Source organism: Schistocerca piceifrons, chromosome X, assembly GCF_021461385.2.
Source record: "Schistocerca piceifrons isolate TAMUIC-IGC-003096 chromosome X, iqSchPice1.1, whole genome shotgun sequence".
NCBI lineage: Eukaryota > Metazoa > Arthropoda > Insecta > Orthoptera > Acrididae > Schistocerca > Schistocerca piceifrons.
This window is the reverse complement of record NC_060149.1, coordinates 342,582,227-342,605,370: the sequence shown is the minus strand read 5'-3', so window position 1 is coordinate 342,605,370 and position 23,144 is coordinate 342,582,227.

The following is a 23,144-nucleotide window of genomic DNA, read 5'->3' as shown; positions in this document are numbered from 1 at the left end:
TTCATTTACTTGCGCCTAGAACTGGCTGTCGAGTACTGCCTAACCAAAAGCCCTTCCATATGTTTTTGTCGACGTGACCTGTTTCAAGATGTGTGTGACAGAGAATGTTTTCGAAAATCAATTATCTTACTTTCCAATAAACAGAAAAATTTTCATTCTAAGCTATCCAACTTCAAAATTTTGGCAATAGTAGTTCAAATTTAATATTCACTTCTATAATGTAGGAAAGTATTTCACGGTTGCAAAACCCGCATCCGACTCATTGTCGTTACACTTAGTCGCTGATCATAAATTCTAGCTCAGAGTGACACCAGTTTAAGTAACCTAATGTAGCGAAAACTGTTTGCCAGTGCTCTTTCTCACCGGAAAATATGCAACTCACTTATTGGGCTCCATAAGTACACAGTAACAGTAATTTCAGCCCGCTCGGTTGGCCGTGCGGTGAAACGCCGTGCTGGTCCCCAGCACGAATCCGCCCGGCGGATTTATGTCGTGGTCCGGTGAACCGGCCAATCTGTGGATGGTTTTTAGGAGGTTTTCCATCTGCCTCGGCGAATGCGGGCTGGTTCCTCTTATTCCGCCTCAGTTACACTATGTCGGCGATTGCTGCACAAACAAGTGCTCCACGTACGTGTACACCACCATTACTCTACCACGCAAACATAGGGGTTACACTCGTTTGGTGTGACCCTCACTGTCCGTTTTACCTGATTTTGTAATCATTTAAATAAAACAACATGACCTTCCAGTGGGAGACATTTCGTCCCACTTTTCCTTCTGTGAAATTTGTCAGTAAGCTTTATGCCCTCCAACCAGCGAAATGCGGCAGAGTACGGCCGGTAAACGATTAACAAACCACGATTTAGTACCGTTAAGACGATTTCTTTAAACATTGGCGTAGCTGAAGGAATTTCGTCTGATACCACTGCGTAAGTATTTTGTCTAAGAGGTATCACAAGTAGTGTTCCTGTAGCTGTGGGAATCATTGGTTGAAAACGAGTTTTACACCAGTGGGTACAGCACTCCTAAATATTCAAAATGATTATCAACCTAAGTCTGAGTTCATCCAGAAACTGAGGCGTATTTATAAAATTGAAGCTAGACTGTGTATCCTTGTCTTCCTTGAGTGGACATGGGAAGGCTTTTACACAGGTATACGAGGGTAATCTCAAAAGTAAGGTCTCCTAAGGAATATGCAAGTGCCAATGCAGGCACGAAAGAGAGATTCCTAATTTTAATGCCAACCAGAAACCACAGTAGTAGCTGCATGGTGGCAAAGTGATAAAAAGCAAGACTACGGATATGAAGGTCTCACGTTCAATCCCTCGTCAGGCCCACGGCTTTTATGTGCCATTTTATACTCATTTCTCCTCGGGCAGTGTTTGTTGACATGAAAAATGCCGAGTTGCACTGTGGTCCGAAAGCCACGTTAAACTGTAGGTTCCCCTATTAACTGGCTAGGTAAGTCAACTCAAAGTCGAAGGAAAGCAACGGCATACCACCTCCAACAAGACCGTGCCTATTAAAGCACTGTGGTGTTCAAACCAATCTTGTGACTGATGACTGCTTCACTTTCTAAGGGTTACAAAGTTGATGATCTTCGGGTTATTAACATTTTTGTGCTTTCACGCTGTAGCTTTGATACCAGTAAACGTAAGTAACCTGCCGAGCACTGTCACCATTCGAGAGGTCAAGGTGGTAAAGGACGATTCTGTCGACCTCAATTACAATCTTGGTCATGGCTATGCTTCTGTCGAATACCTCTATGTGACTATCTGCGTATTTCAAGATATACTTTTATGCACACGGTAGGCATCCAAATTGACATCTCATAAGAGCTGCATATGAATCAGATATGTTTTCCGCGCAATATATCGGACAACACGTCAGCGCAGCGAGATTTCGTTTGTGTGTTGCGTATGGTGCCAGAAATATTTGTGTTTTGCTTGCTTCTGCGATAAGTTTCAAATCACTGAATGCGAGAAATCTCACGAATAGACTGTCAATAACTGGAATTACGCAATAATACACTTAAAAGTTGTATTTTTGCATTATGTATCCCAATGAAAATAACTGTAAACAGGTTATATGCCTACTTCCTTATTATTATTCGCGCTTCTTGATGCTTTCCTCAAAGAATAAAAATAAAGAGAGAGAGAGAGACAGAGATAGAAAACAGAAATGTTTTTCAAATATCAGCTTGGTGACGCTATGTTCGTCTCGTGTTGTAAAGCAAGGATAGTTGATAAGTAATATCTCGTTGTACTAGCGATATGTTTGGCTACAGGGTTCTTTCTTTTCTCTCTGCAAACAACCAGAACAGAATTCAGTAACAAAGTGGTAAGAACACCTATGCAGTGGGCCAATTAAACAGTCACCTTTTCTTGGTTATTTTGTTCGTCGTCTGTAATGCGGTAAACATCCTTGATTACTGATTTGTTATTACTACCATTTTTGTTGTTATTCGTCACCTCACAACAGCTTTCCTACCACTCATTGCTGCCGATGCACATAACGAATGGATCTGGATGAATGGAATGTGGGATGTTTCGTCACGGAGAATATACACATTTATCTCGGCGTCTTGTGTTCAGGGTAATATGAAAATCTCAATAAGAGAAGATGACAACGGGATGCCGGTGATGCAGGCAATAACACCCATCTATTTCTGTCGACTTAACACCAGGACGACAGACAAATTGGCGTCTCACTGTATTTTGATTATAATTCGTTAGCTTTCTTGTGACCTCGTTTTAATACCTCGTGGGAGCAGGCATAATATTTTGCTTTTTGAACACCGAACAATAACACACAAAGATAGTAGATGGAAGGATACAAAGAATCAATCAGACTCATGGGTGTGGATCCAGTTCATCACTAGAAGACTAAACAAGAGGGAAACATTACGAAAGCAATGAATACGCTGGTTGGTATACATTATTTGTATAGATCTGAAGATGAAAAAGCACAGTTCTGCACAGTGCCCGCATCTGCACTTTAGTTTCTGTCTTAATGGGCATAATTTTTAGTTTCTTCTCTTCTGAATTTTCAAATAAATTGATTATTATATGTTACAGAATAATTAGTTTACTGTGTTTCTTACAGCTTCCATTCGCATCAACATTTTTCTACATTCTCGTGCAATTCATGAAATTCTACTTGTATGATCACAAGACTGCACACAGATCCAATCGATTTCAAGGTGCAAAGTGTTTGTTATCTTACTTTTCGTGACAGGTGGGCAAAGTTGATTTCCAAAGACTTTTTATTGTACTGAAATAATATTTTGTCACAAAGCAACAAGGTAAGAGAAACTGTAATCGTGATGGAAGATTACACACCTCAATGATTTACACAACTGGTAGGAGAAAATGTTGCATATTTTCCAAACCCTGCCCCTCCTCTCCATATCCTCCTATGACATGAGCATGGGATTCTCCTCCCATAACGCTACAGAGCTGTTCCTAGCACAGCTGAGAATTGGCAACATCGTCACAAACATTTGGCAACACTGTGACAGTGCAATCACTTCCGCATATGGTACTGAACTGACTCGCTAAATTTACTTGATATTCCCTTCCTATTTGAATGACTCGCACTATATAATCCTCATGTAATCTAAGACACTGAGACAGAAAATTCAATTTTTTGGCTAAAGAAATGCTGTTCTTCACATAAGTGGCTGGCTGGCTCTGAGCACTATGGGACTTAGCATCTGTGGTCATCAGTCCCCTAGAAGTTAGAACTAATTAATCCTAACTAAGCTAAGGACATCACCCACATCCATGCCCGAGGCAGGATTCGAACCTGCGACCGTAGCGGTCACACGGTTCCAGACCACAGCGCCTAGAACCGCACGGCCACCGCGGCCGACACATAAGTGGCAACTTTTATTATCTATCACGATACATTATGAGACTGAGCGACCAACACCATGATGAGAGTGGCGTGCTGGCAGCAGTGTGTCCATAGCCACATTGTACTGCCCATGTCTCATGTCGCAACGGTTCAAGGAGTCATCAGTTCTAACCGTGGCAGGGGTCAGGGTGTGTGTGGTTTTTTTCTGATTTATTTTATGGGGCTGCGAATTTCCAGAAAAAATTCATTAACGAAATCAGGAGAAAACCTTTACACATCGAATCCTCTTGGTAGCTTGACACAGTAAGTTATGTCAATGCTCATAGATCTCAGCTTTCTAACTGCCAAGCTGCTTCACAATACAAGAGTCTGTGAAGACATTCGAATCGATCATCAACGATACAAAATTCAATATTGTTATCCACTTAAGACTCACATGCCAAGGTGATATGTATGAAGGAAAGGAACCTCTTGGTTACTACAGGGCCTTTATGCTAAATTTCCACAGTAGCAAGTAGAAAATCTCTGCAGACATCTGCTAACAGCGGCTAGAAACTTAGTTTTTCTCTGGGTAGCTTCAAATATGGGCAATTTTGTCGCCTTAAATCCAACTGAATATATTAAATATCACTTCTGTTCAGTGTTTACTTCTCCATTATTTAATGTATGGACCTCAAAACAAGCAATTTGACTTAGTAGCTATAGAGCAGGTTCTGAAAGATATTGACACAATGCTTAGCATCCATTTACCATAGCCGGCCGGAGTGGCTGAGCGGTTCTAGGCGCTACAGTCTGGAAACGCGCGACCGCTATGGTCGCAGGTTCGAATCCTGCCTCGGGCGTGGATGTGTGTGATGTCCTTAGGTTAGTTAGGTTTAAGTAGTTCTAAGTTTTAGGGGACTGATGACCTGAGAAGTTAAGTCCCATAGTGCTCAGAGCCGTTTGAACCATTTACCATAGGGAATCAAAGAAAGAAACAGAACACATTACATTGCATTTACTCTCTGTGTCTTGACTAACACATATGAATCCATGACAAAAATAAATTATTTGAAGAATCTGCTGTGAAAGGAATAAGAACAGGATGTGACACTTTAATTATAGCGCACTGGTTCAGAAACAATGAACTTAATTCCGTGCCTTATTGATGTATTGCATACTAGTGTAATAAAATATTCATCAAATAAAAACGGTTTTGTGCCTCCATTGCTATCGAGTGTGAAACACAAATCGTAGACAGATTTTATGGGCCACCACTCAACAACATTAAAGCTTTTACACCGTCGAGACTGTGGAGTGGAGCAGATGATGTCGGCAAGAGGCGAGGCAGCGCAGTGCCTCAGCCCCCGCCGGTAGGCACCAAACGGGTCCCAAAGAAGTAAGACGCGTGTGCTGTTCAGAAGTAGATGGTCAGCCAAGAAATCTCTCGCTAAAATATTGTTGAACCAAACTGTTATTACCAATGTGACAGAAAACGAAATATATTGTAGATTCGCTTGAATTATACTCATAGCTTCAGCACCGAAAGGAAGGGGGCGATAAAAATTTTGTCGACGTCTGCTTATGGTTACCAGACGTTGTATTAGCTAGTCTCGCGTTTTACCTAAAGACTATGGTGGTAGATGAGAGTGATGTACTCAGACTACAGTCAAGAGTTCCTCCGGGAAGTGTAGCAGTCTACAATGTTGCCAGATCGAGGATATTGCCGAACATAGAGTTCAGAGGGGAGCACGACTGTATTGTCCACCTTACATGAACAACTCAGCGGTCAGTTGTTTTCTCTAAGACTGTATCTACAACACATATTGCATGCTTAAGAACCAGAAGAATTAAAAAAAAATTGTTTATGAGAGTAACGTTAACTATAGCGTTCGAAGTATTCATTGTATTGTATACGTGTGTCAACGCCTTCCGATGCCCACTCAAGGAAGACACAGTCTAGCTTCAATATTATAAATAAGCCTCAGTTTGTGGATGAACTCAGACTTAGATTGATAATCATTTTGAATATTTAGTAGTGCTGTACCCAGTGGCGTAAAACTCGTTTTCAACCAATGATTCCCACAGCTACAGGTACACTAGACAGAATACTTACACAGTGCTATCAGAAGAAAAGATCAACCTCACACAAACGGTGGGAAGTTTGTTTTACAACCTTCGTACCTTTTCCTATTTCAGGCGCAGTGGTTAGACACTGGACTCGCATTCGGGAGGACGACGGTTCAACCCCGCGTCCGGCCATCCTGATTTAGGTTTTCCGTGAATTCCCTAAATCACTCCAGGCAAATGCCGGGATGGTTCCTCTGAAAGGGCACGGCCGACTTCCTTCCTCATCCTGCTCTAATCCGATGAGACCGATGACCTCGCTGTCTGGTCTCCTTCCCCAAACAACCCAACCCCCATTTCAGATGTCTGTGAACGTTGCTGCATAAGACGGTTAAGAAGAAACTAAATTCCTTCAGGCACGTCAATGTTTAAAGAAATCGTCTTAAAGGCACTAAATAGTGGTTTGCGAATCGTTTACCGGCCGTACTGTGCCGCCTTTCGCTGATTGGAAGGCAAAAAGCTTACTGACAAATTTCACAGAGGGAAAAGTGGGACGAAATGTCTCCCACTGGAAGGTCATGTTGTTTTATTTAAATGATTACAAAATCAGGTAAAACGAACAGTGAGGTTGTCAGTATAAGCACATTACTGTTGTCAGTCTAATGTTGCACCGCCCAGGGCCTGTAATGATAAAGGGCCCGTTTAGGTCAGGCATATTGTACACGGAAGTGGAAGAGAGAGCACCACTAAATTCTACAATCCGTATGAATTGCAGTCACACATAAATTACTGTTACTATGTACTTATGGAGCCCAATTAGTGAACTGCATATTTTGCGATGAGAAAGAGCACTGGAAAACAGTCTTAGCTACATTAGGTTACTTAAACTGGTGTCACTCTGAGCTAGGATTTATGGTCAGCGCCTAAGTGTAAGGACAATGAGTCGGATGTGGGATTTGCAACTGTGAAATACTATCATACGTTATAGAAGCGAATATTAAATTTAAACTACTATCGCGAAAATTTTGAAGTTGGATAGCTTAGAATGAAAATCTATCTGTTTATTGCAAAGGAAGATAATGGATTTTCTAAAACATTCTCTGTCACACACCACGTGAAACAGGTCACGTCGACCAAATCAGATGGAAGAACTGACAGCGACGTATATCGGAAGGCAGTAAGATCCCTTGGCTTTTGGTTTGGCAGTATTCGACAGCCATTTCTAGGCGCAAGTAAATGAAGAAAGGCAGCGTGTTTTTGTTATCAAATAACGTCTTCCTCAATTACTTTATTTTTAACGTCATCTTCGAGTAATTGCTGTTGTTTGATATTAACATGAAAAGGATTCCGTAGACAGGGAAAGGACCTGTTCTTGGGCAACTACTTCTATAATGACCAAAAGGCATTAAATGATCTTCATGCACATGCGTTCCAGCAGCGGTATGAAGAAAATCATAGAAATAATAATGGTAATAATCGAATTATCCGGTAACATCACAATTCACAGTGGATTTTCTCGAACTAAGAAATTTCAGAATTAGTGAAGATTTCAAAATGTCTTACTGATGGTGAGTAAGCAATTGATACTGAAGCTATATTCGTGGACGATAAAGTGCGGTTCGATTGTCACTGAGGCCCAAATATTTGTATCCTTATTTTAGATTCAAACACCTAGAGGGGGTAAGAAAAAGCGATACGTAACATTTGCTTTTACTTAGTTAACAATCCGATTACGAGTTGGATTCGTATCTCCATCACAGAACTTCACATCATGCGCTTCATCTTAAATGCATACACACTTTGTTACTTCTGAATTGAGGTATATCAGACATCTTTCGTGGTTAGTTAACAGGGATGGAAGGGTCTTGATACGAGTCCCAGTTTATGACAAAAACTGTAGTCTTTTGTTTTCAAGTTTAGATTTGGCTACTGATACTGGCGACAATTTCGGTAATTCATGACTCTTCACGGCTATTCAGCAGTATGAAATGATTAGATTAGATTAATACTTCTTCCATGGATCATGAATACGACATTTCGTAATGGTGTGGAACGTGTCATTTTAATGAAAGATTCCCTTGTGTCATTTTAGTGAAAGATTTCCTTACATACCTGTATTCAATTTCTTTAGAACAATTTTTTTACCCTCTCTCTGATTCTTCTTTATTATTATCTCTCTCTCTCACACACACTTACACACACACACACACACACACACACACACACACAGTCTTTTTTATTTTTATTTGTGTGATGTGCTCGACTATGTGAATGAGTTTCTTAGTTTTGAGTACAGTTACGAAAAAAATATAAAAACGACTATGACAGTTAATGATTTATGATGCTTAGTTTGCAGGTAGTTCTGAGTATAACGGGAATCCGCTTACTTGTGAAAAGTCATCTGTTCTGGTTCGCGGTTCCAGTCTCGCCCACTCTAACGTTTTTATCCCTTCTGTGAAAGAGCTACAAGCAGTCAGATCAAACATCGATAAGGAAATCGCAAGAAAATACTTTCAGCTCATTGTGCAATGGTGAAAATCTTACAATGCTGCACAACAGGTAACGCCTCTTTCCGCTGCTGACAAGCAAATTTTGGGTTTCTAGGAGTACATACCTTTATTTATGAAACGCCACATTTGCATACCTGTTGAGTATGACACAGTATACCAATTAAACACAGACGCAGTCAAAATCTAAGTGAGTAGTATTTTACTAATTGGTGCCGATAGAGGCACGCTTGTGTACAGATTCTCAGTTTTATTAAGACAGACTTTCGTCGTAAGGTTATCGTGGGTAGTTTTATTTCATTTCTTATACTACAGTTCACAATTTTCGTAAGGTTTCTTTTAATGTTGTTAAAACACATGAGAGAGAAATTAATCATCAACGATATATGCGAATTCTCTGGTGTTATCTATAACAGTCTGACAATGCACATGCAGTTTATTGATTACATGAATGTAGAAAACTTGTTCTGAGTTAAAGCTGTCAAACAAGGATTGAAGAAGAATAAAATGCCACTACCAGACGACAGCTAATGTAGAAAATACTTTTCTGACTATTTTGGCGCGATGCGCTCTCCCCATACATAATACAAAAGCTTCGAGATGCATCTGCTGCCTGGCCGTCTATTAAACCTGAAAAGAACAAAATGTCGCAGAACGTTAGCCCTTTTTTCACATGCAACTATTTTTGGTTGAGAAGTGAAGGGAATTATGTTCAAAGTTCCATTAAATTGATAATTTCAGCAGAAAGCGGAATTGCCTTTTAAAAAATGTAGCAGCAAACGTAATAGAACGCGCGGTGTCTTATCTACAGTGCGCAACGCTTACCATTACGCTACTACGTGTCAAGTAGCAACTACAACTAGAGAAGTCAATAACAGTTCCTCCAGAAATTCCGCATTTCACAGCGCTGTGAGGTAATGCATATGGCCGGATCTAGTCTTCTGAGAGACGCACAGTTGCAGCTTTTCTTTTGCTCATCACGACGTTTCCAACAAACAGATAGCGCAATAGAGTAGCTCAAATGGAAAGAAACACTTCCTATTTAAATTTCTGCATCCTACACTGTTGGCAGTCCTGTGTAAGTGGCAGTTAAGTGATTTTATTTCGGTGATTACAAAATAGATTCGAATGTATGCGTTGGGTAGCCGAGGCAGCTAGTTCATGGCGATTCGGTCAATGAATGTACTGAACGTGCTGAAAAACACTACAGATAGTCTAACTAACCTAAAGACATCATACACATCCATGCCTGAGGCACGATTCGAACCTGCGACCGTAGCGGTCGCGCGGTTCCAGACTGTAGCGCCTAGAACCACTCAGCCACTCGGGCCGGCCAATCCGTGATTGTTATTTGTGCTGTTTATACGGGATAATATAGCAGAAAGCTGTCTACAGTGATATAAAAGTGTATGTATGTGTTAATAGCGAAATCATATTAATTAAAACAAAGCCTATGTATAGTCCATTATTGCTTCTTTGTGGATTCACATAGAAGATGAATGCGAGTCAATGCGGAATGAGCATGGTGTATTTGACGTATAGGATACAGAAATATTCGGAGAAGTTCCTAGGTAAATCGAAGGGTCAGTGTACTTTATTATAAGAGTACAAATAACACTGTTTCTTGATGAAGAACACAGCTAGTCACAAATACTTCTAAGAAAATTTATTTTAATGCCATAACCGATTTCTATGTATCATGTAGAAATTTAGTTATTTAACAGTTCCAGTTGCATTAAAGTATTCATGTGCGAATTCCTAATGGGCCAAACTCCTGAGGTCATCGATCCCCATGTAGTCATCAGCAGCATGTCGTCCACTACTTCATTGCACAGAAAAATTTGAGTATTTAGCTCCAGTTTATACGTTGTGGATAACAAAATCATGTTAATGCGCCTGCGCCTGATTAGATACAAAGTAAAGCAGTGGTCTACACATACACGTGTTCCATTCTTGCTTTGATACTTACGATTGCTGAGTAAAACAGCCATCTGAAGATGCGAATGATAACCCAAGCATAGAAATAAAACTTTTTAAAACTATCTGTTTCTGGTTGCATTCTTCACCAGCAGTCCTTTTTGTCGTATTTTTCACAAGATCCAGTATGGTTAATTATAAGAAATGAAATGGTGTTTGCGTGTATGAGTGTGCAATGGTGAATAACGCTTGAATTACAGAATGAATTAAGCAGAAAATTATTTTTGACTGGTTCACAAATACAGATACTGACGCGTTGAAGTGCTTCACCTAGCGTTGTAAAATTGCTGTAGGCTACATTAGACCATCTTAAGTCAATGTAGACTACAGTAGTTATCCTATAAACATTGGTCAGCTAAGTTCGCAACTGCGGAACCTGTTGTTAGGTGTGTTGCATACCTGTTGAGCGTTACTACATTTCGATCGCCTCGCTTGCGTATATAGTCAGTTTCTCACGCGGTTCCCTAGGAACGGGCAGCGGTGAGCCGTTTAGAAGCTGAGTAGGGATATATAAAGGATGCGTTACTTACGAAAGATTTTTGTTCTACGAAGTTGTCCCCCTATCTGTTACTTAAAAACAAACAGTATTCACAGCAAAATTGAAACTGTCAGTGTTTGACACAGATTTTTTTCGAAAATTTCGCAATTGTCAATATCAACAGGAAATTTTTTACGTTTGATCATGATGAACAACGATCTATTGAGTACAAAATAACAACGATAATTATCTAGAGTCTGTTGTGTTTATGCCTGTAAACTGTACTTATGAGATCAAAAGTAACTGCTTTGGTTACATAAGAGCACAAAAGTTAGGCTAGCAAGTAATTTTTATTACTTATGTAATGCAATGTGTATTTTATAAGGATATAAAAGCTCAATGTACGTACTCTGTAAGATGTTCGATTCTTATTTCGTGCGAAACGAACAAAAGACAATGGGAAGTCGTCGGCTTCCAGTTACTCTCTCACACATTCATTTATATTTCTTTCCCTCTCATTGCTACCAGTACTACCGGTAATCCTACCACTTACTACATTTGTGTACTGTAAGAAAATTACCGAACCGTAGTTTTGGCAGAGCGCAACTCTATTTCCACCCTTTCTAGATGACATCCATTCATATGTCGCCTCAACAGATGTTGAGGAAAACTATGCAAACCGCAACACACAACCGCCGTGCAGGTGCTCCCGTAGGCAGGCGTACACCGTAGATAATGTCGGTGCTTACAGGTTCGCTGCAGCCTGCCTATAGCGCTGGAGCGAACTCACACAGTGGACAGCACCCTTCTTTCCTCAAAGTCCATCCGATCATAGTCTAGTTCCTGTGCATATTGCCCACTTCAACCGAGCAGGCTATTAAAATGTCTGATTTACGACAGCTATCTGCTTGACCCTTAAAATATTAGCCTCGTTTTCACATGCAGTTGCCACATTTGCACTGACTTTCACACATTTTTTTCTATGATACTCTGACTCACTAGAACTTCAGCAATTTAGTTTCTTATTTATTGTCGACAACAAGTGTCTGCTCCAGAGAAAGCTCTGCAACAGCAAGGCGGTTCGACAAAAATGGTACCTTTGATTACTACTACATGACCCATGGAAACCGTGGTGAACTTCACTCATAGTATAATTTTAGTACGGGTGAGAGCATTGCACCTCACTTTCACCTTCGACTTGGATTACCTACACCAATGGACTGGGACAGTTACATCACCAGTGATAATATCACCCTTATCACTGGGAAGCCACATGATTCCCCCTCCACACCCATCCTACTTATCTCCAACCAATTACAGTGAAGTATTAAAAATTAATTAGCCAATCAAAAACTTCAAGAAAGCGAATACAGCCCAATTATGATAGTAGGAAATGAACAACCCTCTCCTGCTCCTCCTTAGCTCCAGTCGCCAACTAATCACAGCGCAGCACTAACAATCAAATAGCCTATTAGAAAAAACAACTTAAGTCTCTTAGTGGGGAAACAAGCAACCCTCTCAGCCACATCTAGCCAGTCACGGGGAAGGATTTAAATTGAAACAAGCAATAGTAGGAAATTTAAAAGCCACCTCTTCTCCTTGTCTGCAACTAATTGCAGTGAAATATTAAAAACGAAACAGCCAGTCGGAAATCCAAAACAGGGAAACTAGCTCAAATATGGTGCCACATCCTTCTTTCCAGCTATTCAGAGAGTAGTATTTAAATTATGCTTATGCAATGAAATGACACCAAGTTTCATTATTTCCCTGTTATTTACACAAAACTATGTAAACATACACTGTACCACCTGTCTCCCCTCTCTCCATCAAAGCCCATTATCTTAGCCATAGTTAAAATGAACTGGTCGGATGAGACTCGTTTCAAATTTTATCGAGCGGATGGATGTGCACGGTTATAGAGACAAACTCACAAATCTATGGACCCTGCATGTCAGCAGGGTGCTGTTAAAGCTGGTAGAGGCTCTGTAATGGTGAGGCGTGTGTAGTTGGAGTGATATGGGACCCCTGATACAGACATATCGGATACGACTCCGACAGGTGACACGTACTTAAACATCCTCTCTGATCATCTACCTGCATTCAGTGATAATTAAATCAAGACCTTAAGCTGTCGACAGGCTTTGATATACATCAACGGGGACAGCTGAAAATGTGTGCCCCGATCGGAACTCGAACCCGGCATCTCCTGCTCACATGGCAGACGCTTTATCCATCTGAGCCACCGAGGGCACAGAGGATAGAACAACTGTAGGGACTTATCCCTTGCACGCTCCCCGTGAGACCCACATTCCCATCCTAATTTCCACACCCTACATTCGTAGTGCCCTGCCCATTACACTCATTACTCGCGGCAGACAATCTTACCGAGTCCCGTAAGAGTTCGGGCAATGCGTGTGCATCCGCACACAAAAAGAAGGTCAATGGCCGGTAAGCCATAACTATATGAAGATGGTATTTGTTCTTTCGGACATCTCCGAAAGAAAAGATATCGTAGCGGCTCCGGGATCTCCGAGGCTACTTTTTGGTGACACGGAGAGTGGCGCATCTGGTCAGTAGTTCGTTTACCTAACGCGAGAACGTTGCAGAGAACCTCAACAAAATCCAGTGTCAGACGTTAAAGAGGTGAGCTGTGCATCACCGAGAGGTTTGCTGTCAAAATTTCGAGACAGCACTTTTCAGGAAGAGTCGGGCAGCGTATTACTTCTTTCCACACGCATCTCACAAAATGACTAGGACGAGAAAATTCGAGAAATAAGAGCTAATACAGTCTTACCAACAATCATTCTTCCCACCGGCCATTCGAGAGTGGAACAGAGAAAGGAGGATCAGTTAGTGATACCAGATGTACTACCCTCCGCCATACCTCTTTGATTGGCTTGCGGACTGTGATGTAGATGTAAACGTGGGTGGGGAGGCAGGACTGCGGTGAGAGACGATAGGATCAGAACGATGAAGCGGTTGGCAAATCCACCCGGAGCAGCCAAAAGCGAAGATGCAGCGGTCGTAGAAAAATTAAATAGATTAATGTAACTTTTATGGTTTATTTGCGGGTGGGAGGAAGTAATTATATTCGGTATAACAGTGAAAGACATATACTTTTACTGTTAAAGTAGCTTTGATGTTGATCTCGGAATGTCTAATGGTGTGCTGCGTTTACATTAAACCGTACGTTTTAAAGTATACAAGTATATAGAAACATTAATTAACGCCTATTAAGAAAAATGTTCACTATTAGTTTGTATCAATGTGTTTTTAATAGTTAGTCTCTTCAGCCGTAAGTGTTTTCAGGAGTCTTCGAGACTGTCAGATGACACTGTCATGTCTATTTAAAAGTAATGTCTCAGGGGATGAACCTTTATTATTGAGACCGGCGATCTGATTGGTTTCTGTTAGAGTGCAGGTTGGGCCAAAAAGAGGTAACTGAAAGTGAATATCTTTATTTAGGTAGATAGGTAAAGAAGTAAAACGTCACGGCGTAGTTAGAGTTTCATTACTCATTAAAACTAACATCATTTAAGTAAAAAACAACAAGAGAATATACGTGCGGTTAACAGCTGGTAGTGGCGATAAAGTAATACTCAACACCACAAAATTTATTTTTCGACTCATACAGCAGATTAGCAATAAGACACTATCATTCAAAAACACCGCAACGTATCCCAAGGTTACGTGTGTGGTATTCGAACGATGGATCCTTCTTAGGTAACAGGTGGACGCCAGTCTCTTTGCTGTTGCTCCGATCTCAGTTGCGTCGGTTCTCCAGGAAACAACAAACCAATGACGCAACGATTCCATCAACTCGGCCACCACACAATTCTTCCGCGTCCTGGTCAAAGCGGAGTTGATACTCCATCGCTAATGATATCAAGCCGGCGGGAGCGAGATATGAAATCTGACACAGGAAAACACCGATAATGATGCTGAAATCGTACTACACATTGTGAAGGGAAACGAATCGACAGCAAAAGCAATACTTCTGCAAACGAAAGATTAACCGGAGGAGGTAAGGCAAGAACCAGATAGCCTGACGACATCAAACGCTGTAAAGATAAGCCAGTTGGAGACTTAACATGCTCTAGATGGAGGAGCAATACATTCTCTATGTGCCACACAGCATTTGAAACAATTTTAAGGAACGTTTTTACAGCTAAGAAATGTAAGTAATATATAGGATACAGTATCGGTAGCAGATAATTTCCTTAGCTGCTTAAACAACTGTTCACAATTTGAAGTCTTACCTCATTAGTTTCACTTGTAATATTTTGATTAATGCTTGTTAACATTCTCTTTCTTTATACATCTACATGTATACTCCATAAATCACTGTTTAGTGCATGTTGGAGGATACATCGAAACCAATATTAGCTATTTTCTGTCCTTTTCCACTCACGTATATAGCCAGAGAGAGTTGACAGTTTACGTGCCTCCATAGATATTCTAACTTGTTTTGCTCTTACTCATGATCGATACGTGAGATATACGGTGGCGGCAGTAGAGTGGACGCACAGTGGTTCTCTATTTTCCGACCAGGGTCTCACGAGAAATACGTTGTCTTTCTTGCAGACACTCTCAACTATGTCCCTTAAGTATTTCTGTTACACTTTCGTAAGTGCTATATCAACGCGTTACGATCCTAGCATCGCGGTGTCTGTCATGCTCACTTGATAAGGACTTGAGACACTGGAACAATTCTCTAGAATAAGTCACACAGGCGTCCTGTACGCGATTTCCTTTACTAATGAAAATCATTTTCCCTCAACCTTTCCAATAAATCTAAGTCTTCCACTCGTCTTACCTAATGCTGATTTTAAGTCATCGTCTCACTGCATATCGGTTCTTAGTATTACCCTAAATATTTAAGTGATGTGATATGTTAATGATGTTCATCACGAATCTTACAATCAGCTACCATCTGATTATATCTTCTGTTGTAGGCGGCATCTTATATTCATCTACGTTTGAAGAGAGCTCCCATCCGTTACATCAAATGTAAATGTTGACCAAGTCTTTCGGCATTTATTTACAATAACCATCGATAATACTTCCCTGTAAACGACAACATTGTCTGATAACAACATGATAGTGCTGCTGATCATGCCTGACAAATCGTTTAAATACAGTATAATAAGAGCATCGAAGGTCCTATGACGCTTCCTTTCGCATATCTGACGCTACTTCCGTTTCTGTGTAATATTGGCCGTCCATATCGGGTTGGGTTCTACTACGCAAATATTCATGGAGCTAAATACGAATTTGCAGGGATACTGATGTAAATACATCATGATTAGTAGTCTACGTTGTGAAACAGTGCTGAACGCCTATACTTCTTGTTCTTCTGTGGCGATACAAGCCCTTGGTGAACCTTGGCTTCTTCGGTTATTTACCCTCAAGGTTATCACTTTTCTGCAGCTCTTTTTCCACCCTCCAGGCTCCCATACTCGTGAGATAATCTTTTACATTACCAGTCCACGTTCTTCTGGCTCTCCATTTCCGTCTAGTACCATGGCCCACACCTTTCATCATTTTCTTCTGCATTCTACCCTCTGCGTCATTCTCCTCACGTTCCCTGTTTATCGTATTATTGTGATTTGACGAATTTTATTGTATCTGTCCCTTGAATTATTGCTCGTAGCTCGGTGTTGTAGGGGTATCATATTTCCTCCACTACTGAACCGTAAATTTTGCTTAGTATTTTTCGCTCAAAGGTTCTAAAACGTTTCTCTCGTCTTCTGTCAGTGTCCATACCTCTGATCCATATGTGACAACTGGACGAATTAGGGAGTTATACATTAAGAGTTTTGTTCTTCTTGTAACAAAGCTGTTGGTGAATAGTTGTAAATCTGCAAAGTAAACTCTCTTCCCTGTTTGTATCCTGCTTGTAACCTTTCCAATGTTGTTACCATTTGATATTAAGACTCTCAGGTATCTAAAGCGTACACTATTTGAAACATTTATCATTTATATTTAGATCTTTAAGGGTTCTTCTCACCTTAGTGTGTAGCATTATCATATATTTTGTTTTATTTTCATTTACTATGAGGGTGATTTTTAACGTTTCTGTTTCCGTTGTAAGGTATGTTTCCTTAAGAGTGTTCGCATTTCTTCCTACAGTTGCAGTGTCATGAGAATACACACATACCTGGCTGGTTTTCATAAATATGGTACCTACTTTATAGATGTTATTTACTGCGCTGTGAAGGGCCATATTGAATAAGACATTGGAGAGGCTATAACCTTGCTTCAAGCCTTTATTAAAGACAAAGCTTTCACTTGCCATGTTGAATATCTTTACTCTTTTTCTTGTCTCTGTCATTGTCATTCCAATGAGATTTATTGGTTTAGTCTCGTATACCAACTTCTCTCAGCATTGTGTATAATTCTTGCCGATTTATGCCGCCAAAGGCTTGTTTAAAGTCGATGAATACGACCTGTAGATACATATTACGCTCACAGAAGTATGAAATCATTTGTCTCATCATAAATACTTGATCAGTTGTTCCACTGCCTAGTCTAAAACCGCACTGATATTCCCCAAGTATGCGTTCTGCGCACTCTGGTGGCCTTTCACTTCGCATATTTGTGACGATTTTATAGGTCGTGTTTAGTAGCGTTATACTTCTGTAGTTCTGACATGCTGTTCCATCTCCTTTCTAATAAATGGGGATTACACTGAGATGAAAAACGTCATGGGATAGCGATATGCACATGTAGAGATGGCAGTAGTGACGCGTACACAAGATATTAAAGGGCAGTGTATTGGTGGAGCTGTCATTTCTACTCAAGTCATTCATTTCAAAAGGTTTACGACGTGATTATGGCCTCACGACGGAAATTAACAGACTTTGAACGCGGAATGATAGTTGGAACTGGATCATGGCACATCTCATTTCGGAAATCGTTAGGGAATTCAACATTCCGAGATCCATAGTGTTTATAGTGTGCCGAGAATACCAAATTTCAGGCATTACCTCTCAAGACAGACATAGCAGTGGCCGACGGCCTCCACTTAACGACCAAGAGCAAGGGTATTTGCGTAGAGTTGTCAGTGCTAACAGACGAGCAACAGTGCAACGGCAGAAATCAGTATGGGACGTACGACGAACGTGTCCGTTAGAACAATGTGGTGATTTGGCGTTAATGGGCTGTGGCAGCAGAAGACCGATACGAGTGCCTTTTCTAACAGCATGACATCGCCTGCAGTGTCTCTCCTTGGCTTGTGACCATATCGGTTGGATCCTGGACGACTGGAAAAATGTAATCTGGTCAGATTATTCCCAGTTTCAGTTGGTAAGAGTCAATGGCAGGGTTCGCATGTGACGCAGATCCCACCACAAATCCATTGTTAACAAAACACTGTGCATATTGATGGTGGCTCCATAGTGTTGTGCGCTGTGTTTACATGGAATGCACTGGATCTTCTGGTCCAACTGAACCAATTATTGACTGTAAATGGTTATCTTCAGCTACTTGGAGAACATATGCAGCCATTGAAGGATTTCATGTTCCCAGACAATGATGGAAATTTTAGGCATGACATGGCGCCATGTCACTGGGCCACAATTGTTCGCGATTTGTTTGGATAACATTCTGCGCAATTCGAACGAATGATTGGACCACCCAGATCGCCCGACATGAATCTCATCGAACATTTATAGGACATAATCTAAAGGACAGTTCGTGCACGCAATCCTGCACCGGCAACACATTTCGCAGTTATGGACAGCTATAGAGACAGCATAGCTCAGTATTTATGCAGGGGACTTCCAACGACTTTCTGAGTCCATGCCGGTCGATTTGCTGCACTACGCCTGAGAAAAGGAAGTCCAACAAGCTATTAGGAGGTATCCCATGACTTTTTTCTCTTCATTGTACTAATCCAGTTTTGAAGTTATCCAGCATGGTTTCAGTTTCCCACATGTCTGACATTAGTGCGTGTAGTTGCTGCACACCTTTATTACCTCATCACCGGGGGCTCGTTAATTTTTCTTCTTGTGGACAGCCAGTGAATCTTCTTTCAGCGTCGAGTTTCTTGCATCATTGCCTACTTCCAGCTCTCATCTTCTTTCCTGTGAGACTGTCTGTTCTTCTTCTGATATGGAAGTAAATGTGTCTAATAATTCTTCTGACCATCTGCCCACTATTTGTTCTTCCTTCCTCATCGGTTTCATATCTTTACTTGAGTACAAGTGTAGTTTCGGTTGGAAGCTTCTCCGTAATTTTCCAAAGCATATTAGAATTTTCTTATTACGCAACGTACATTGGATATCTAAAACGTCTGAATGTACCTGTTCACTTGCATCCACTGTCTGCAGCATTTCGTGTGTCACCAGAGCAAGCTGTGTTCCACACGAGTGGTCTTTCCTGGATCCGTGCTGACTCTTTGAGAAAGCTCCTTCCCATCCAAGAGCATCATAGTGCTTGGGCTGAGAATTTTCTCTAGAGCCCTACAAGAGACGAACGTCAGCGACCTTAGTCTGTAATTCTCCGCACCCAACGTTTTATTCTTTTTGTAAATGTGGGTCTCCTGAGTTCTTCTCCAGTCATGCGGAACTATTCTACTCAAGAGACTCTCGATGAGTTGAACTAGGAGAGGAGTTAACTGAGTAGAGTATTTAATGTGAAATCTAACCAGAACAGCCTTGTACACTTCCAGTAGTCTTAATTGTATTTCAGTAACCGGGATGCTAATATCGATATCTCTCATTTTGGCGCCTGTGTAATTGTGAAACATTGTTACCGCTGTATTCTCATGGCTGATTACATTTTTAAATGCGGAGTTTAATATTTATGTTTTCTCTCTGCTGTCTTTAGCTTCAACGCGAGACGAACCCACGAGGGAATTACTGAGGGGTCTGGATCCATTCATGACTTTATGTATGACCAGCACTTCCTGTGTTTTGCTGTAACCAGAAAATTTACTTATTGTGTAACTGAACGACCACTTACATTAATTTTGATCACATGTTTCAACGAAGCTAAAACAAGACTCCCTATAAATTACATAATTTCACAGCCAAACGAATATGGGGAAACGGACAAATGAGATATCATTTTGAACAGAACAACGTATAGTTTTGCAAAGGAAGATTTAATTGATTTAAAATAACGAGGGTAATTAACAAACACTGAATTAATGATTTGAAGGAAAAGTTTGATTGGAATTTTTGTAGCCAAATGAAGACTGGTACATGGACAAATGGTACATCAAACTGATCAGCATGAGGTCTAGCTCTGCAACTAAAAAAATTACTTGGAAGTTATCAGGGGCATTGAGAATAACTTGGTTAATGATTTGAGGGAAAATTATCAATGGATTTTTGTCCGAATTTTCATATCCAAACTAAGAGTTGCAAAGCCACGCGGAGTGGCCCCACAGTTTAAGGCGCCATGTCACGGATTGCGCGGCCCTTCCCGCCGGAGGTTCGAGTCCTCCCTCGGGCATGGGTCAGTGTGTGTGTGTGTGTTGCTCTTGGGTTCTTAGATAACCTCAGCAGTTTGGTCCCTTAGGAATTCACACACCACATTTCAACATTTGAAGAGTTGCAAACGGACAACTGGCTACCAAACTGACCAGCGTGGTGGCTAGTTTTGAAAAAAAAAAGAAAAAGTGATTCTTTAAAAGTAATATAGGTAAAGTAACAAAAACTTAATACTTAATTACTGATTAGAGGGAAAATTGAAATATTTTGTAAATAGCTGCTGCTGGCTGTTTAAATCAGCTGCAAAAGTCGATATATTTTGTACTTTCTGAACAAAACTTCAAAATAAAAAAATTGTAAGGGACGGTCAATGTTTTTTTGATATAACTTTTCTAAGACTAAGAAATAAAATGAATTACACCTTTCAGTGATGCTCGAATTCATATACAGCAAACGTGGTGCCAACTGAGAGTTCAAATTTCAATGTTTAACTTACAGTCTTAGAATTTCAACGAATACCAGACAGGCAGTAGCCGCTGATCGAGTAACAGTAGCAACAGAGAAGTAAGAGATTTTGTGACGTTTTACGAGTTCCTAACCAGGAGCGAATTATATAGTTCCATCTAGTAGTTTTTTTTTAATTTCCACGTGTTAATTTAATAAATTAATAGACTTAGATTTCGCGTTTTCCTTTGTGGCGGAATGTACCCGATTTCGTGACATTTTGCTAGTGTATCACCAGGAGCTAATTATTTAGTCTCAACGGTGTGCTTTGGTAGTTTAGTTTTTGAAAATCTGCGTGCTAATCTAATTTATTAGACACAGTTCTCGCGTTTTTGTCAGTGTCTACAGTAGAGTTCCACAGTGCATGTTGTTAGTTGTCTGCTTGTCTGTGCAGTGTAGTTTTCCACGGTCTTTAGTATGTATAGGAACTGTGACTGTTGTGTGCGGATGCGAGCTGGGTTGGTGGCATCTCGCTCTCAGTTCCAGGCTGTGTTGGCTAGCGTTACACAGCTTGGGGCTGCAGTCGATGGGCATCACTGTTGTGGACAGGCCGTGGGTATCCAAAGGAAGTCCAGCGCGATCCACGAGTCTGCCTATCGGCCCACAAACGGTGGCCAGCCTAGTTACTGCTCACTCGTGGTCGAGTGGGGAGTTCGCCTCAGGACGTGGCAGACTGTGAAAGACTCTCTGGGGGGCCGAATGTAGGGCCTCCCTTGCTAGTCTGACAAATAGGTTCCATGTGCTGTCTGAGGCTGACACTGTCTCTCAGCAGGATACAATCACTTGTCCGGTTTCAAAGGAAATCTCTCAGCCTGCAAGATCTGGGCAGTCACGGAGGGTGGGATCATTGGTAGTTGGGAGCCCCAATATTAGGCGCGTTATGGGGCCCTTTAGGGACATGGCTGCCAAGGAAAGGAAGAAAGCCAGTGTGTACTCCGTATGCTTACCGGGTCGAATAGTTCCAGACGTGGAACGGTTCCTTCAGGATGCCTTGAAAGGCAGAGATGCAGCAAACTGCTTGTGGCGGCTCACGTCGGAACCAGTGATGTGTGTCGCTTTGGATCGAAAGAGATTCTCTCTGGTTTCAAGGAGCTATATGAAGTTGTAAAGACTGCCAGTCTTGCTTGCGAGATGAGAACAGAAATCACCATTTGCAGCATTCTCAACAGGACCGATAGCAGACGCCTGGCGCAGTGCCCAATGGAAGGTTTGAATCGTGCCCAATGGAAGGTCTGAATCAGACGCTCAGACATTCTGCGATCGCGTATGCGGTAGATTCCTTGACTTGCGCCATAGGATGGTTGCGTTTCAGGTTCCGCTAAATAGGTCACGAGTCCATCACACGCAGGAGGTGGCTGTACATATGGCGGCGGCTGTGTGGCGTGGACTGGGCGGCTTTTTAGATTACAGGGTCTCGGGGAAACACAAAAAGGGCTTCAGTCTCAACGGATGCAATTCGAACACTGGAAGAACGTATATCTAGGGACCATCGGTATAACAGTTGTAAATTGTCGTAGCTGTGTTGGGAAAGAACCAGACCTCCAATTGCTAAAAGAAAGCATTGATACTAAAATCGTTATAGGCACTGAAATCTGGCGAAAGCCGGATAAAAGTTCAGCTGTAGTTTCTTCGAAAGCCGGTGTTCAGAATTGATGGACTAAATACAGTTGGTGGTGGCGTGTTTGTTGCTTTTAGAAGTAGTTTACCTTGTAGCGAAATAGAAGCACATAGTTACACTATGTGATCAAAAGCATCCGGACACATGGCTGAAAATGACTTACAAGTGTGTGGCGCCCTCCATCGGTAATGCTGGAATTCAGTATGGTGTGGGCCCACCCTTAGCTTTGATGACAGCTTCCACTCTTGCGGGCATACGTTCAGTCAGGTGCTCCAAGCTTTCTTGGGGAATAGCAGCCCATTCTTCACTGAGTGCTGCACTGAGGAGAGGTATCGATGTCGGTCGGTGAGGCCTGGCACGAAGTCGGCGTTACAAAATATCCCAAAGGTGTTTTACAGGATTAAGGCCAGTCCATTACAGGGATGTTATTGTCGCGTAACCACACGCTGTGCCTTATGAACAGGTGCTCGATCGGGTTGAAAGATTCTATTGCCATCCCTGAGTTCCTACTCAACAGTGGGAAAAAAGATGCTGCTTAGAACATCAATGTAGGCCTGTGTTGTGATAGTGCCACGTGAAACAACAAGGGGTGCAGGCCCTCTCCATGAAAAACACGACCAGACCATAACACCACAGCCTCCAAATTTTACTGTTGGCACTACACACTCTGGCAGATGACGTTCACCGGGCATTCGCCGTATCCACACTCTGCCATC